The following is a 15,221-nucleotide window of genomic DNA, read 5'->3' as shown; positions in this document are numbered from 1 at the left end:
CATTTAAAATATGATTTTGGTAAGGGATCCATAGGCTTGACCAGACTGCTGAAGGGGTCTACAGTGCAAAAAAGCTAATAATACTTTCATGACATGTAGTGTTACATATCCGTCATCTCCCACCTCTGCAAAGAAGCAAGGGTAGGAGCCTCCCCTTCTTTGGAGACAAACTTGACCACAATGTTGCATCATTCTTTTTATGTTATTCCTATTTTCCTTCCATTTACATTGTTGTAATCATTGTGCATGTCATTTCCCTGGCTCTTATTTCACTTTGCATCAGTTCATCTAAATCTTCCCATTCTTCTTTGAATTTTTTCACATTTGTCATTTCTTATAGCACAGTAATATTCAATTATCTTCATATTATCTTCTTCCCAGTAGATGAGCATCTGCTTTGTGTCCAGTTCCTTGCTACCACAGAAAGTTCTGTGCTAAATATTTTGATATATATAAGACTTTTCTTTTTGTTAGTGACCTCCTTGTGGAATTAATTCAGCAGGTTAAATACATTTTTATAGTAATCTATGTTACACTCTCCACAAAGAGAAAATGAGATCTTATTTGTATGTATCTCAGAAGATGGATATCTGTCCATGATGCTGCCCAACCCCAATGATGGGAAAGACACAGAGATAGATGTACACCTTAGGTCTATCTATTCACTCCCACGCATTTTCTTGGTGACAGCCAATTTGTGTTAGCATCAGAAGATCACAAAATGGAGCTTCCAAGTAAGAGGATAATCAATCTTTATTTTCCTGAGGTTCTAAGAGAGAGGGCAAATGCTCCTATGTCCTTCTGTGCTGTAGAATTTTAAGAATTACAATCACAGGAGCTATGGGAGAGCCCCAGGATGAATAGTTAATGGGTAACATTCACTGGTATTCTTTGAATTCATTTGAATACACGTAGTCTGTGATCAAGGAGAGCTACACCCTGCCTTTCTGTTCTGATAGCTAATCTCTACCCATTCCAGTGTATGATATTTGGACAGAGTAGATGGAGGCAAATCCCATGTTTAGGTCACCCTTAACCCTACTTGTGCCATCACTGGCAAGGCACTTAACCCCTTGACATTTGAATTTCCTCATCTACTAAAAAAAAAAAAATAAGGTGGAGGAGAAGAATAAAGACTGTGGTAATAAATGTGCATTCCTTAGGATTGTGGCCCATTAGGAAGAGCACTGGATTTGGAGTTAGAAAGAATGGATTTGAATTCTGTCTCTGCCACTTACTGTTTGTATAATTTCAGCTAAGGCACTTAACCTTTTTTCTTCTCTCTGGGCTCTCTCTTAGGAACTTCATCAGCTCCTGTAGGTTCAACAGCTATCTCTACATTGATGACTTCCCTACCCATCCAGCCTAAGCCTCTCTCCTGAACCTCCAGTTTCTCATCACCAACTGTCTACAGACTGGAAATTTCAAGCTGTAAGCATCTCAAGATCAACAGGTCCAAAGCAAGGTCCATCATATCCTCTACTCACCCAAACCTAGCTTCTCTTTTACCTCAAGGCACTACTACCTTTCCCTTCATACAAGTTTGCAACCTCAGCATCATAATCAGCGACCTACATCCTACTCAGCCAATCAGTTGCAAAACCTTTTTTTCTTCCTTTACAATATCTCTCAGTTCTGTGCTATTATTTCCATTTACATAGACACCACCCTAGTTCATAGCCTTGCAATTTGCCTTTTTGCATTGATCTTTCCCTTCTCCATCCTCCACAATTTACTGAGTTGATTTTCCTATGACACATTTCTATGTTACCTCCCTACTCAATTCCAGTGGCTTCCTATTTCCTCCACAATAGCAACATAACTCCTCACTTTAGCTTTGAAAACCCTTCACCGCCCTGGTCCCAAACCCTATTTCCAGTCTAATTAGGTCTTCCTCTTCCTCTTGTACTCTGTGATCCAGCCAAACTGGATCTCTGTTCCTCAAACTCAACACTCAAGCTTCTATTTCCACACTTTTGCATCAGCTATTTCCCATGCCTGGAATATACTCCTCCCATGCCTCAGCTTTGTAGAGTCCCATTATTTCCATGAGACAGCTCAAGCACTTTTTTTCTGATTCGCCCTTAAAGGCTAGTGGCTTTTCTTCCAAACTACCTTGAATTGAACTCCTTTGTTTCTATTTGCATTTATTCATTTTATATTTATACTGTATAGATTTACGTACAGGTTGTCTGAAAAGTCTTAGTGTAGTTTGACTTGAGGCTTATAGCTGCACTAAAACATTTTGGATGACCTGTATGCACTTGTATCTTCCATCTGAATAAAAGTTCAAGGGAAGTAAGAATTCTTTCCTTCTTTGTACCTTCATTTCCAGCACTTAGCACAGTGTTTGAGGTAGTCATTTAATAAATGCTTTTTGATTGATCAATTGTTTGATCTGCTCATCACAATCTGGCCCCAAACTAGCTTTCTAAGCTTAAACATTGACTGTGGTTCAGTCAAATTGTCCCTTTGGCTGTTTCTCATATATGACACTCTTCATTAGCACTGCCTATACTGTATGCCTGGAATGCTCTCCTTCCTTGTCTTTGCCTCTTAGGATCCTGAGTTTCCTGCAAGGTTTAGCTTAATAGTTACTTACTAAATGATGTAAGTACAAGCTGCTAGTACCTTTCTCTCAAAATTGTCTAGTACCTTATATATGTGAATGTTGTCTCCCCTGGCTAGACTCCTTGACTGCAGGGACTATTTTCACTTGTCACTTAGTACCTGGCATATATACCATAAAGCAAACTTAATAAATAATTTGTTAATTGACAGATTGATTGACCTTCTGGGCTTCAACTACCTGATGTGTAAAGTATAGGGAGTAGAGTAAATGACTTCCAAGGTAACTTTCAGTTATTTTATTCATCTATCAATCAATTTACTTCTTATTAATTCATTCTGTTATTTTTATATTTATTTATTACACATCCATCCATTCATTTGTTCATTCATTGATTTGTTTATAGATTTGAGGCAGCATGATATAGTGGAGAAGCAGTCAGCTTTGGAGTGGGAGAGACCTAGGTCCAAGTCTTGCTCTAAATTCATGTATTCAATAACCCTTTCACACAAACATATACATGTATATATATATGCATATATACATACACAGATGCATACATGTACTTATAGAAATATTTTATGTGTCAATATGTATGCATATGTGTTTTATAATACATAATTATGTTAATGCTAATATTATATATAATATTATTTGAAGCGACATGACATAGTGGAGAAACAGGCTTGACATCAGACCTGGGTCTTGCTGCTAACACTAACTGGCTATAGGACCATGAATCACTTAATGCTTTAGTTGCCCAGACAGTTCTTGTAAGGATAAAAATTGTAGCAGAAATGCTGATCTGCGTGGGCAGAGGGACTTTGCATACTGAGGGTCCTTCGCATTGAGGAAATTACAAATCTAGAATAAATGTGTCTTCCATCTCTACTACATATTGTTTTTACTGTTCTCTGCTTGAGTTATCTTCTCCATTTGCAAATGGAGACTGCACTTCTAGAACCACCTTGGGTTCTGATAGACTGACTTTTTCCTTATCTTGCCTGGATCTGGGCCTCTAAAGCACATCTCTAAGCAATGTGTGCTCCACTTAGGTCATCTTCTTGACTTCTTCCTGCTTTCTAGCCCCCATTTATATGTTGACTTCCACCTTTAAATTATTTCTTTTTGACACAGTTCTTGACAGTGTGACAATGGATAGTATTCTAATGAGTTGGTTTAGATCTCAATTCAGAACCATGTTTTGTGAGGGGTCATTGGGAGGAATGAATTAAGACACTCTTGACTGGCCTGATGAAGAAGCTTGTCTTTCTTGAAGAGAACCACTATTCCTCTGCTTACTCTGAAACATTCCTTAGAATAATTTGTCAGAAATCAATTTGCCAAAAAAATGAAGTGACCCCAAAGTTTTTTAAACTGCTCTTCTGGAAAATGGGAACATTGGACTTTATGATCGCTATGGGAGCATCTAGCTCTACGATTCTTTGACTATGAACTAGCTATCTGAAGAGATGGGTAGTGTGTGTGTGTGTGTGTGTGTGTGTGTATGTAGGCATGCACACATGGGAATGTGGATTTAGGGCAAAGGGAAAGACTGTTTCTGAGTTTTCTCTCTTGATATCCCTTTGATCTACTGGATAGAGTGATAGATTTGTTAAAAAACCAGTTAGGAGTCTGTTAAAATAAGTCCAGGCATGATGTATCATGATGATTCCTGAAGTGTGAATGGAGAGAAGGGGATAGATTTGATAGATATATAATATTGACAAAACACTGGATCTGGTTGCATATGGAAGTGGAGGCAGAGGGAGGAATCCAGAGTTAAGAAGGTGGGTGACTGGAAAGACAAGTAGTACCATCCCAAATGGGCAAGTTTGAAGGAAGGAGTTTGAGGAAAATATAAATTATTTTCTTTTGACATATTGTTTGACAGCGTGAGATAATGGATGGACCCCTGAAATTGAAAGACCTACTTTGCAACCCCAGAAAAGTCACTTAAAACTCTATGAACTTCAATTTTCTCATTTTTAAAATAAGGGGATTGGGCTCCACTTTTAAATTCCTTTCCATCTCCAAATCTATGATCCTATGAAGTATATGCATACATGTAAGACATTCCTTGTGAACTCCTTAAAAGAAGGTGACACATTTTATTTATAGTTGTACCACTTTCAGTGCCTAGAACTGTGTATTGCTAAGAGTAGGGACTTTTTCTAACAAGTCTTTGCTGAACTGCTCAAACTGGTCTTTTACACCAAACCTTGCAAATTCAAATTCCCATTGTCTGCATCTCCAATTGCTGCATAAAATCCTATTAATGATAAGTCCCTTCACAGAACTTGGGAGAGAAATAAGGTTGGATGGCCTATGCTGCTTCTTTCTGCCTTGCTTACCCATCTTCCCTTGCATTCTTCTGCCATGCCCTCCAGTGCGTCAGGCGAGGCTTCAAGCTCCACTCATTTACAGAGAGCTTACTTTTTCTGTTCCATTATTCTGTTCCATTGACTGGAAATTTATATGCATTTTTATGGGAATGAATGGGAATATGTATTTCTAGTAGATGGCACTGAAAATAGCTTAGGCTATTTTCCTCCTAGGCTGCCTGGAGATGTTGAACTACTCATGAGGGACTTGAGTCTTGACCAATGGTCCTTAAAGCTACAGTGATCAGTAAGACAACATAATACAAGCACCCACATATGAAGGGGAAAGGAATGAAATGGCGGGGCAAGCATATGAGGACCCATGAGAAAGTTCCATGGGCTCATAGATTTAGAGTTGCTGAGGAAAGTGAGGTTCAGGGAGGTAAGCTCCTTGACAGTAGTGGCTATTTTGTTTTTCCTTTGTGTCCTTGGTGCCTGGCACATAGTATTTGTTTAACAAATGCTTGTTGGTTGATCTGAATGCTTATACAATGCCTTGAAGACAGTTTCTTCATCTGTCAAACGAGCTGGAGAAAGAAATGACAAACCACTCCAGGACTTTTGTCAAGAAAACCCCAAGCATGGTCACAAAGAGTCAGATGTAATTGAAAAATGATTTTTAAAAGGCATTAAACTAAAAAAAAAAACATGGATTCTCAAGCTGAGATTTCCTGTACTTAACTGGAGGTCTTTAAAAAAATCTGGATGACCTTTTGTTGGGAATGTTGCAGTGGAAATCTTTGTTTTGTTTTGTTGAACTAGATAGCCTCTGAAAATCCCTTTCAACTCTGATATTCTGAGTGTCAATGATTCAGCCTACCTGATCTACTTGGGATTCATCATGTACAATATTTGCTCTCTTATTTACATGCCTTCGCACAAGTCTAGAATTCCCTCTTTCTTCATCCCCTAGGGATTGGTCTCTTGAAGACTCATCCCCAAATGACATCTTCCCCCCCCCCCAATCTCTCTGTTGTTTACTTCCACCTCACTCCCACTATTTACTTTGTACAATTTCCTTTACTTACTTGGAACACATTGTGTCTCTCTTCTCCCTCCTCCACTTCTCCAGTAAAATGTAAGTGCTTTGAGGGCAGAGGCTTGTTCATTTTCATCTTTCTGTTCCAAGAATCTAAGTTGCTGACATATAATTGGCACTAAATAGATGTTTGTTGATTGACTTATTGATTCTATGAAATTCCAGTAGCTTTTCTTAGCAGTGCAATAGGTATTTTCTCTTAAAAGATTGTCTAGCTTCAATCACTCTTACTTCTGAGTTCAATCATTTGTGTATCTGCCAAGTATCCTTTTTTTAAACAACTAGCTTAAAGCTTTGGAAATCCAAGTCTTTTTAAGGGTAAGTTTGGACACTGTTTGGACACTATTTAATTAAACTCATCCTTCTATCATGTTATTGAAAAATCTCAGATCACATCAACCTACTGTAGTAGAGATATATGGAAAATGTACTTTTCTTACTATTCATTCTTGGTCATCAGTTTCTATAGAAGGTGATTTTTTTTTTCATTTTTTAGCAACTCATTTACTTTCAGGGCTTGGATCTCATTCTTTATTTTGGAAAAAAAAAACCAAAGAGGCAAAACTATCTGTAAAAGATTTTATTCTCATGCTCTTAGGAAAATAATACAGACAGATTGTAGAAGGAATAAGTGAGAAAACCACAAAGTCTCAGAATGGTTCTATTATTTTTTTTTAAATCTGTATGACAAAAAGAGAAAATATCCTCCAGGTAGGTACTGTAATGAAACCTTTTGGGTGATGGTATCATTCGAAGTCATTTTGTGGCCATCTTTATTATCTCAAAGGTGCAACTTCTGTCCCCTTGTTTTTAGACTAGAACTATGGAAGGAAACCAATTCCAGCTGAAGCCACTACTTGTTAACCCACCCGGGACCTATTATTCTTTGAGCTTGGAAGTAGAGAAATCTGGACCATGAGCCCAAAGTGGGCAACTTTGCTTCATTCAGTTTTAATTTCAGGAGAAAGATCATGCAAATTGAGAAAGAAGTCAGGAGAGGATTTTAAGTTAGACACAGGTAGAATAAAGTATTGGTTAACAGACAATGAGGAAGGAACAACTTAGAACCAACTGAAAAGTTCGAACCTTGAACGCAAATGTCAATCAGTGATTGAGACGATGAATCACCTTCCATAACCTAGTTTCCATAACTGTCAGACTCTAAGAGTGAGGGATGAAGAAACTAAACAAAGGAACAAAAAAATAAAAAAGGAACCAAGAGTGGAAGTTAGAAAAGCTCCATACTACTTCATTTGCCAATCGTGTGAATAACTCCACAGCTAGGATGTTTCTATACTGATGGCCCCATCTTAGGTGATGACATTTCACAATGTATTTCATGGCTTCCATCCCTACATGAGACTTTATTACTATCACATAGGAATAAAAAGCCATAAGACACTAGAGTGAATTTATCTTGACCGGATGCAATAATAATTTTCTTCACATGATTTCACAACCATTTCGAAACTAACCAATAATTTCATGCTACATTACTTAACATTTCAAACTACATTGAAGAGACAGGGAATACACTTAAATTGTGACATCACAAATTAGTGGGACTCAGTCCTTCAGAGACATCCCTAGCTACAAAGACCAGGGAAACAAGGACTAGGGGACACTCAGAAACACGTAACCATTCAATTCACTGAAAACAAGGGACACCAAAGGTGAATGTCACAAGAAAGAGATTCACTTCAACATTTATCTCAGAACACACAAGGAAAGACAAGAGACAGACAAGGCACTGGTACAGATTAATACTGGGAGAATTGTTGTCTAGTCTTACTTTGCTTAACATCTTTCCCGTCCTCTTTAACATGTCCCTTGCTACCTTAGAGACTTGTCACTGGGAGTAAGGAGGGAGGGGAAAGCTCAGCAACCCTATAGCCCTATGACATGGAAGTAGGAAGCCAGCTTGACATAAATGGGGGGTTGAGGGGAAGATAGCAAGATGGAGTTCAACCAGCAGACCAAAATGGTCAGCTATTGCGTATCTCCACCGTAGAACAGACTAACACCATTTTGTATTGCTTTGGTATGTGCTGGAGCAAATATTCTAAATGGGTCAGCTAAAGTAATGTATGTTTGAGTCCTCTAGTCATCTCTGATTCTCCAGGTCCCAAGCCCAAGATAGTTCTTTATTCTTTATTAATGTTCTACTGCTGCTGCTATCATTGCTACTCTTGTAATTGGCCATGCTGAAATACAATTCTCTAGGGTCATTCAAGACTCAGTGCTATCATTTAAAATGCCTTCTCTGCCCTTTAGAAAATAACATGGTTTGCATATTTACCAACACATTAAAACAGCATTCCAGATGGAAAAAACACAGTTTTTAAAGGAAAAAAGTTTCTCATTGCTCCAGTTCCAGTAAGGTGAATAAGGAAGCTGATTTCTCGGATCAAACCAAGTTATTTTCATCTCCTTACTACTACTTTTCTAACCTGTCAAATATCTCTATTATTATTATTATTATTAATATTATTATTTTCATTACCTTGGCTTTGCTTAGGAGAAGAACAGAGGAACGAGCAGGAAATAATTAAATGAGAGGAAGTGCATAAATAAATTCAATTATCATGCATGAAACATGCAAATGATTTAAGGACTGCATCTGAAACTCTTAGTTTATATTCATTAATCTCAGGTTGCACTTTTGAGGGAGAAAGAAATGCTAATTGGGTCCAGATTAATGCACTTCCAAACCTTTCAATTTGTTTTTAGGTGAGGGTTAAATGATATGTATTCAAATAAACACAGCTGCTCATCTTCTTGCACCTTTCACACGCCTCCCCCACATCTCCATCCACCCAACCATGCTTCTGTCTCCTTTGTTGAGGAGAGTTCAGAGAGACCCCAAGTTTCCCCTGGGAAGACCCCAGCCCACCTTCTGCTTTTCCATTTTTCTTTATTTCCCTTCTGTCTTCCTCCCCCAAAAGCCTCTGTATCAAGAGAAGCACACTTAACTGCTCCCACTATTTTAAAGGATGCCCAGATGCAGCAGCAGAGATGAAGGGACAGAGGAAGATTTCTTCCTGGTCCAGCAGGTAGGGGGAAGAGCTGAGCTTTCTCTAAGTTCAGGCCTGAGCTGTTCACCACCCACTCTGATGAATGGGTTTCAAAGTGTCTGAGGGCATTATTGCTTTGAGCCAAGCTTGTCCTAGGTTGGCATGGTGATCCCATGGTTCAGTTATGTGGGAAACTGGAAGCAAAAGGGGGGAGACCTTAGGGTTTTGTTTTTTGGGGGGAGGTTTTGGTTGTTGCTGTTTTGGTTCTTTGGGCTCAGTCAGCCAGGAGAAACTGGCAAAGAGCAAAATGGATGCTGAGCCAAAGTTCAATCAAAATATCTTTTGAAAGTGCCCCTTGCTTTCCTTCTTTTTCTCTTCCTGTCCAAAAAAATACACTTACAAGAAGGTCTTCAAAAGTTTCCATTAAAACGTTATATATGTTGCTAAGTATTACATAAAATACATTTTATATAAATCAATACAGCTGAGCTTAACTGGAAAATAAAAGGTAGCAATACAGAGTTGTGCTAGCATATTGAGGTGGCCAAATGTTTGCTATATCTTGATCAAATATCTGTTTTATATAGAAGTATATTCGCATTTAAATGTATTTTATAAGAAATGTAACTTATTCTAGTTACATGAAATATGATAAATGCATATATTTTAAATCAAGGGCAATGCCTTGGGAGACAAGCAGATGGCAAGTTAAGAATCCTTCTTTTGAGAAAAGTAGACACAGAATCAAGAGCCTGGGAAGAGTGTTTAATAATAGAAACTGAAAGAAAAACTGATCCCAGACCTGATCATTAGAATAAGAAAAAAGAAAGGAAAGACAGGCTGCTGGCTGCTAGGGATGAACTTGGGCCTCGAACTGGAACAGAGTTCAAGGGAGCCTTCTAGATGAGCACAGTCACAAAGGGGTTAAAAGCAGACAAACAAAAGACAGGCAGTCAAACCAATTTCACACTGAAACTGATGTTTAATTGGAATTATGGTCCCCCAAAGGGGAGGTCAGGCTAGGTTGGTGTCCTCAGGGGAGATCCCCCTTTTCTCCTTTAATATGGATTAGAAATTAAGATTGATCATTAATTATCAAGGTGACACACACCTTTTCTCCTCACCACCCTCACCCCTCCAATAAAAAAAAGTGAAACCTTTGCCCCTTCCCCAACCACTCCTCCACCCCAGGTCACAGCTGAAAACCCACCTGCTATCCAATCCTCCCAAGATATTCTGCTAAGGAAGGGGCAAGGACAAGAACAAGGATACATAGATACATGGAGACATAAAGTACTAGACAGATAACTCAAACAGATACACAAGTACACACAGCTAGTGGCAGTCACTGGCTTGGGGCTGTCACTGAATGAGATCCTGCATATTTGCAAACTTGTCCTGAGTAGAAGGAAATAACCACAAGGATCCAGAGCCCCCATTTCTTAAGGAATCCATCAAAATCTCGAGAAATGCTTGGAGAGAGACAGAGCTTTGGTTAGGAAACACACTTGGGATATTCATTGCTCCTAAAAGAGAGAATGATTATACAGTAACTAAACCCTAAGTAAGAGCTAAAGATATTCACCTCATGAAGCCATATCTCAACTAGCCCCTTGGCACTTGCTGGAATTATCTCAGCACGAGGCCCACTTTTTCATTTTCTGCTGACTCCATGTGGGTAATTTCTTTCCCATGATTAAAAGTCAGCTTGGAAAACCCTTCAAAGCATTTTTTTTTAGGTGTGGCGGGGCTCAGGAGCGAATCCTTTGTCTCACGAGATGCTGGCAGACTGTGATCATCACGGGACCGGCAAGGGAAGAGATGCCACACACCTAAAATGATTTCATAAAGGAGGGAAAATGAACTTTGTGGATATCTTCATATAAACATATTTTATACTGATCTGTACAGCTGGTAGATGAAATGAACTGTTTACCTTGGAAAGAATAGTCTTTTCTTCTTCCAATAAGCATTCAGGCCTTTCTGAATGTCATCCAAAAGTGATTCTGCCTCCTCCAACTTATCCAGCATCTGGGACTGTGAGATAACCCTCGTGGCCCTGGCCCCCTTCCCTCACTCCTCATTATTAGCCTCCTGGTGGGTGAGATAGAATACAGTGAATGTAATAACCATACTTCACACAACAGGCCTGCTCTCTCTCTTTTAAATTGAAAATCCCCTTATTACAAAACAAGGGGTGTTTTTTTTTTCTTCCACCTTTAAGTAGGAATGCCACATTCATTGCTTTTTACAAAAACGCAGCTGCTTTTTAAGCTACAGATAAATAGAATCTGCTAGGCGGTAATTCTACTCAGTCTGAATGCATTATTTTCTAAGACACTATGGTGAGGGGCTTTTTATTATAAACTGGAATGAACAACTAAAGTCCTTTTCTCATTTAATTATGACTACTCTTTGTTTCCTGCTATTAACCTACAATGTCAGATTGATCTTCTGGTTTTTTGCTTTTTTATTTTTTATTTTTTGCTTTTCCTTTTAACTGCAGCCAGTTCAATAAATCAATGTATCCCCCCACTTTTAGGAAATTAGAGGGTTAATGATTAAGACTTTATGGACCCTAGTGGGAAATCCACAGAAATAGCACAAAAGAAATTCTACAACAATAAATAAAATGAATGAAAAGGACCTCTGATCTATGGGGAAAGGCATTTTGTTTTGAAATCAAAAAGTAAGAAAAAATGGGTATTAATTGCTAATCAAAATGTAACTGAATTAATTTAAATTAAATTTAAAAAGTAAGTGTGTTGTCATTATGAGTTGATCTTATGGTGTCCGTTTGGCCAGGAAGTTGTTAAAGATAAATGGAACCTGAAAATTTCCAAATTTAGTGTAGTTAGTGCTTCATTCTGTCCAGTGGTGCCTAGCTTTACCTGTGCCATCATCACTTTACAGAACAATTAATCTGGAAAGGGGATAAGAGAAGTATTCTGATAACCCTAAGTGATGTGAGGTTACAGAAGATATGACTTTTTTCCCCCTCAACATAAATTGTGAACAAAAGATCAAGTTTGTGAGAAATTGTGATAAATTCAAGCCTGGAAATTCCCTTTGTTTAGGTTCTGATTTAATAATGATCAGACATTATTTTTTTCTTTTTATGACCCTCAAAAAGTTCACGTTGCCTTTACTCCAGATCTGTAAAAACATATGGAAATACTATTTTTAAAGGTGGGGACGGGGACAAAAATCTTACATAATGTTGATAGGGTTCCAATTAGGATAAAATAAATACTGCTTCAGTCCTGATGGTAAGAATTATCAGGATATAACCAAGTGTAGGCAGGTGCAATCTGAATAAATTTTAAGATTTAGAGGATACTCTCTCCTGGCTTTTCTCAATGGGGTAGATATCTCCAGAATAGGTGAATTCATTCTTATTTGTATTATTTAGAGTCGCTTTCCAATGGGGGTGATTGTGGGTGCCAAAGGAAGCATGGGAAGTCCTCCAAAGTTTTTAGGTGGGTATATGTGTCAGGGTTACAATCATATTCAGAGAAAGAAGAGGAGAGGGAAGCAGAGGAGGAAGAAAGGGATAAGAAAGATGGAGAAGGCAAGATAGAAAGAGAATACTAATCCTGTCGCACTGTATTGAAAAATAATACTTGCATCTCCATCCACGCCATATAAGACGATGTATCTATTATGAAGGAGATGTTGCCTTTTGCTAAGCTCCCAATAAGAGTCAACTTATGAATGCAATGAACAGGGGTTAAGCACTTTTTCACACTGGTTTCAAAGATGGAGCCAGTCTCTGTCCTCTCCTCTGCCTAGCAAACAATGAGTCTCCCTTAGGTTGCTGGGGTCATTTCAGGAGCCTCTTCAGGCAAAAGTAGTGACACAAGAAGGCTAACTTACCTTGAATCAACACCCAAATCCCTTCACCAGGAACTATGCGTATTTAGGACTGCTGGAAGGTGAAGCTTCCATTATGAAGCTGCCATATCAATCAAGAGAGCTTGTTTTAGTATTTAGCATTTGATTCACAGGAAGCTTTAAAAAGAGAAACCAGCCCCTTAGAATAACTTTAGGAGAAAGAAGACACAGTTAAGACCCCACTTCAACAACAGCTGGCATTTTAAGATGCTTTATGGGTTTGTGAAGTCATTTAAGCATTTAATTTTTTTTTGATTCTCACAGCAACCCAGAGCAGTTGCTACAGGTATTATGATCCTCAGTTGACAGAATAGGAAACTGAGGCTGAGAGAGGCTAAGCTTACTTAACTAAGGTTGCACAGCTAATAAATGCAGAAGGTAGGAGAATTTGAATCCACGTCTCTCCTGAAGCCAAGACTAGAATTTTCCACAGGCAAATGTGGTATACAGGGTAACAACAAGGAGAAATAGATTTAAGATTGAGAGTTAGAGGAATCGGAGATAAGCCCTGCTTCTGTCCTCAGACCTTGGACAAGTCATTATACACCTTTAGACTTCATTTTCCTCATCTATAAAATGAGAAAGCCAAACTAAGAATCTCTTCTACCTTTGACATTCTATGATTCTAAGTATAATTTGATTGTTGAACATGATCTATAAGAATAACACTTTGGCTTTAGTATGTGCAAAATCTCTTCAGCCTAGTAGATGTTTTTCTAAAAATTTTTTAAAATAAAGAAACCAGTTCTCTACAAAGACAAATCCCTTTGTAGGAAGAAGGAAGCTATAGTAAAGCTCTTCACAGATTTGTTGTTTTGTAATCAAGTCTAGCAACTATCAACTTTCCTGATTCCTCTATACTTTAAACATGCATAAATTACCACCATTCACTGTTTTTGTTTCTCTGCAATGGTTTTGAAGATTATGACTGACACAAGACGTCATCATACATATCTCCCCTTATTAAGATTTCAAAATATTATATAAAATAGTATTTGTTTATTCATCCATCCATTCATTCTACTGAGTTGATTCATCATTCATTCATTCATGAAGGACAGAAAACAATATTCATTCATGAAGCACCAGCTTGGGGATATTCAAGGACAAATACCAGATGTTCTCCTGTCCTCAAAGCGTTTGAGTTTAGATGCAATCATCCCTATCACTGCCTCACTTGAACTCCTTAATCATACACTATAAAGAAAACAAATCTTGGGTAAGGCTAGGGCTACAGAGATGGCACGTACTTAGCATTTGTCAAGTCTCTGCCCTTGTTTTAAATCACTTGTTTTCCCTTGGCTGGAGGAAGATTATTTGCTCTCTTCCCTACCCTGTCCCTAGAACATGGGTAGTTTGTAGCAAAGTGATAGTTGTCACAAATTGCTACTACCAAAAGTAATTCAGGTGCCCCATGAAACTGGGTGGAATAAATTACCTAGGTGACCATATTCATTTTACAGGTAAGTCAAGGGCATCACAGTCTGGTAAAGCCAATGATAATGACGCTATCTAGTGATTAAAGAGGGTTAAGTTGTCCATTAAAGCTTCTGATTTATTACCAAGAAGTGACATACTCGTGGAAGGGGCTCTTGAAATCCATTTCCAGTTAGTAATTTTGCCTCCACATCCCAAGTCCCAATGATTAAACTGTATATTTGTCTCTAAGTATATATCAGATACATCCTGTGCCATTCATTGACTAAATGAAACAACCTATTTCATTGTGGCCCCTGAAACCTCCAGACTATCCCATCTGGTATGCAAATACCAAGTTTCACCACAGAATGATGGAGATATCTGACTTTGCATACTACAGAGACAACTTACCTTTGTTCATCAGAGTACCTGCTCTCCATGTTGATCCTGTCCAGAAAACAAAGCTGTAGATTTTTAGGTTGTGATTATCACAAAGTCTGATGGAATTGCTGGGGATAAAATACCTGTAGGTATTTTTTTTATCACACCCTCTTTCACAGAAACATTCCCATCTCTCTCTTTGTACATGTTGTCGTATGCATTTTAAAAAAGGAAAGGCATGACTAGTTTAAGAAACTAAAATGGCACTGTGGTGAAAACCATTGATTGGAAACAATGACACAGTCTCAATAAGTTTCTCCAGATGAACATCTTCTGATGATGCCTTCGTGTTTTCATATTCCTATTTTCCATGAAGAAAAATCTGGAGAGGAAGAAAAAGTGATTTTGCTATAAAAGAAAATAGTTGTTTATAGAATAAAAAAGTTCAGATTTGATCAATATGTGACATGATTTCAATATTTCCATATTTTCAATAAGGGGGAAAAATTCCAACTATGGCA

At 38.1% G+C, this 15,221-nt stretch overlaps 1 long non-coding RNA gene across 1 annotated transcript in view; it reads right to left on the bottom strand.

Moving 5' to 3' along the window:
• Positions 1–6,557: 6,557 nt before the first annotated feature.
• Positions 6,558–15,221, bottom strand: part of LOC140534529 (uncharacterized) — a 769,311-nt gene continuing 760,647 nt past the window's right edge. Inside the window, exons 20-22 of the long non-coding RNA XR_011977353.1 lie at positions 12,883–15,082; positions 10,943–11,100; positions 6,558–10,838 (exon numbers count right to left, since the gene is read on the bottom strand). This is a non-coding gene — a long non-coding RNA (uncharacterized lncRNA). The remainder of the gene's footprint in view (positions 10,839–10,942; positions 11,101–12,882; positions 15,083–15,221) is intronic.

Source organism: Notamacropus eugenii, chromosome 3, assembly GCF_028372415.1.
Source record: "Notamacropus eugenii isolate mMacEug1 chromosome 3, mMacEug1.pri_v2, whole genome shotgun sequence".
NCBI classification, from domain to species: Eukaryota; Metazoa; Chordata; class Mammalia; order Diprotodontia; family Macropodidae; genus Notamacropus; species Notamacropus eugenii.
This window is presented reverse-complemented; position numbering and strand designations above follow the sequence as displayed.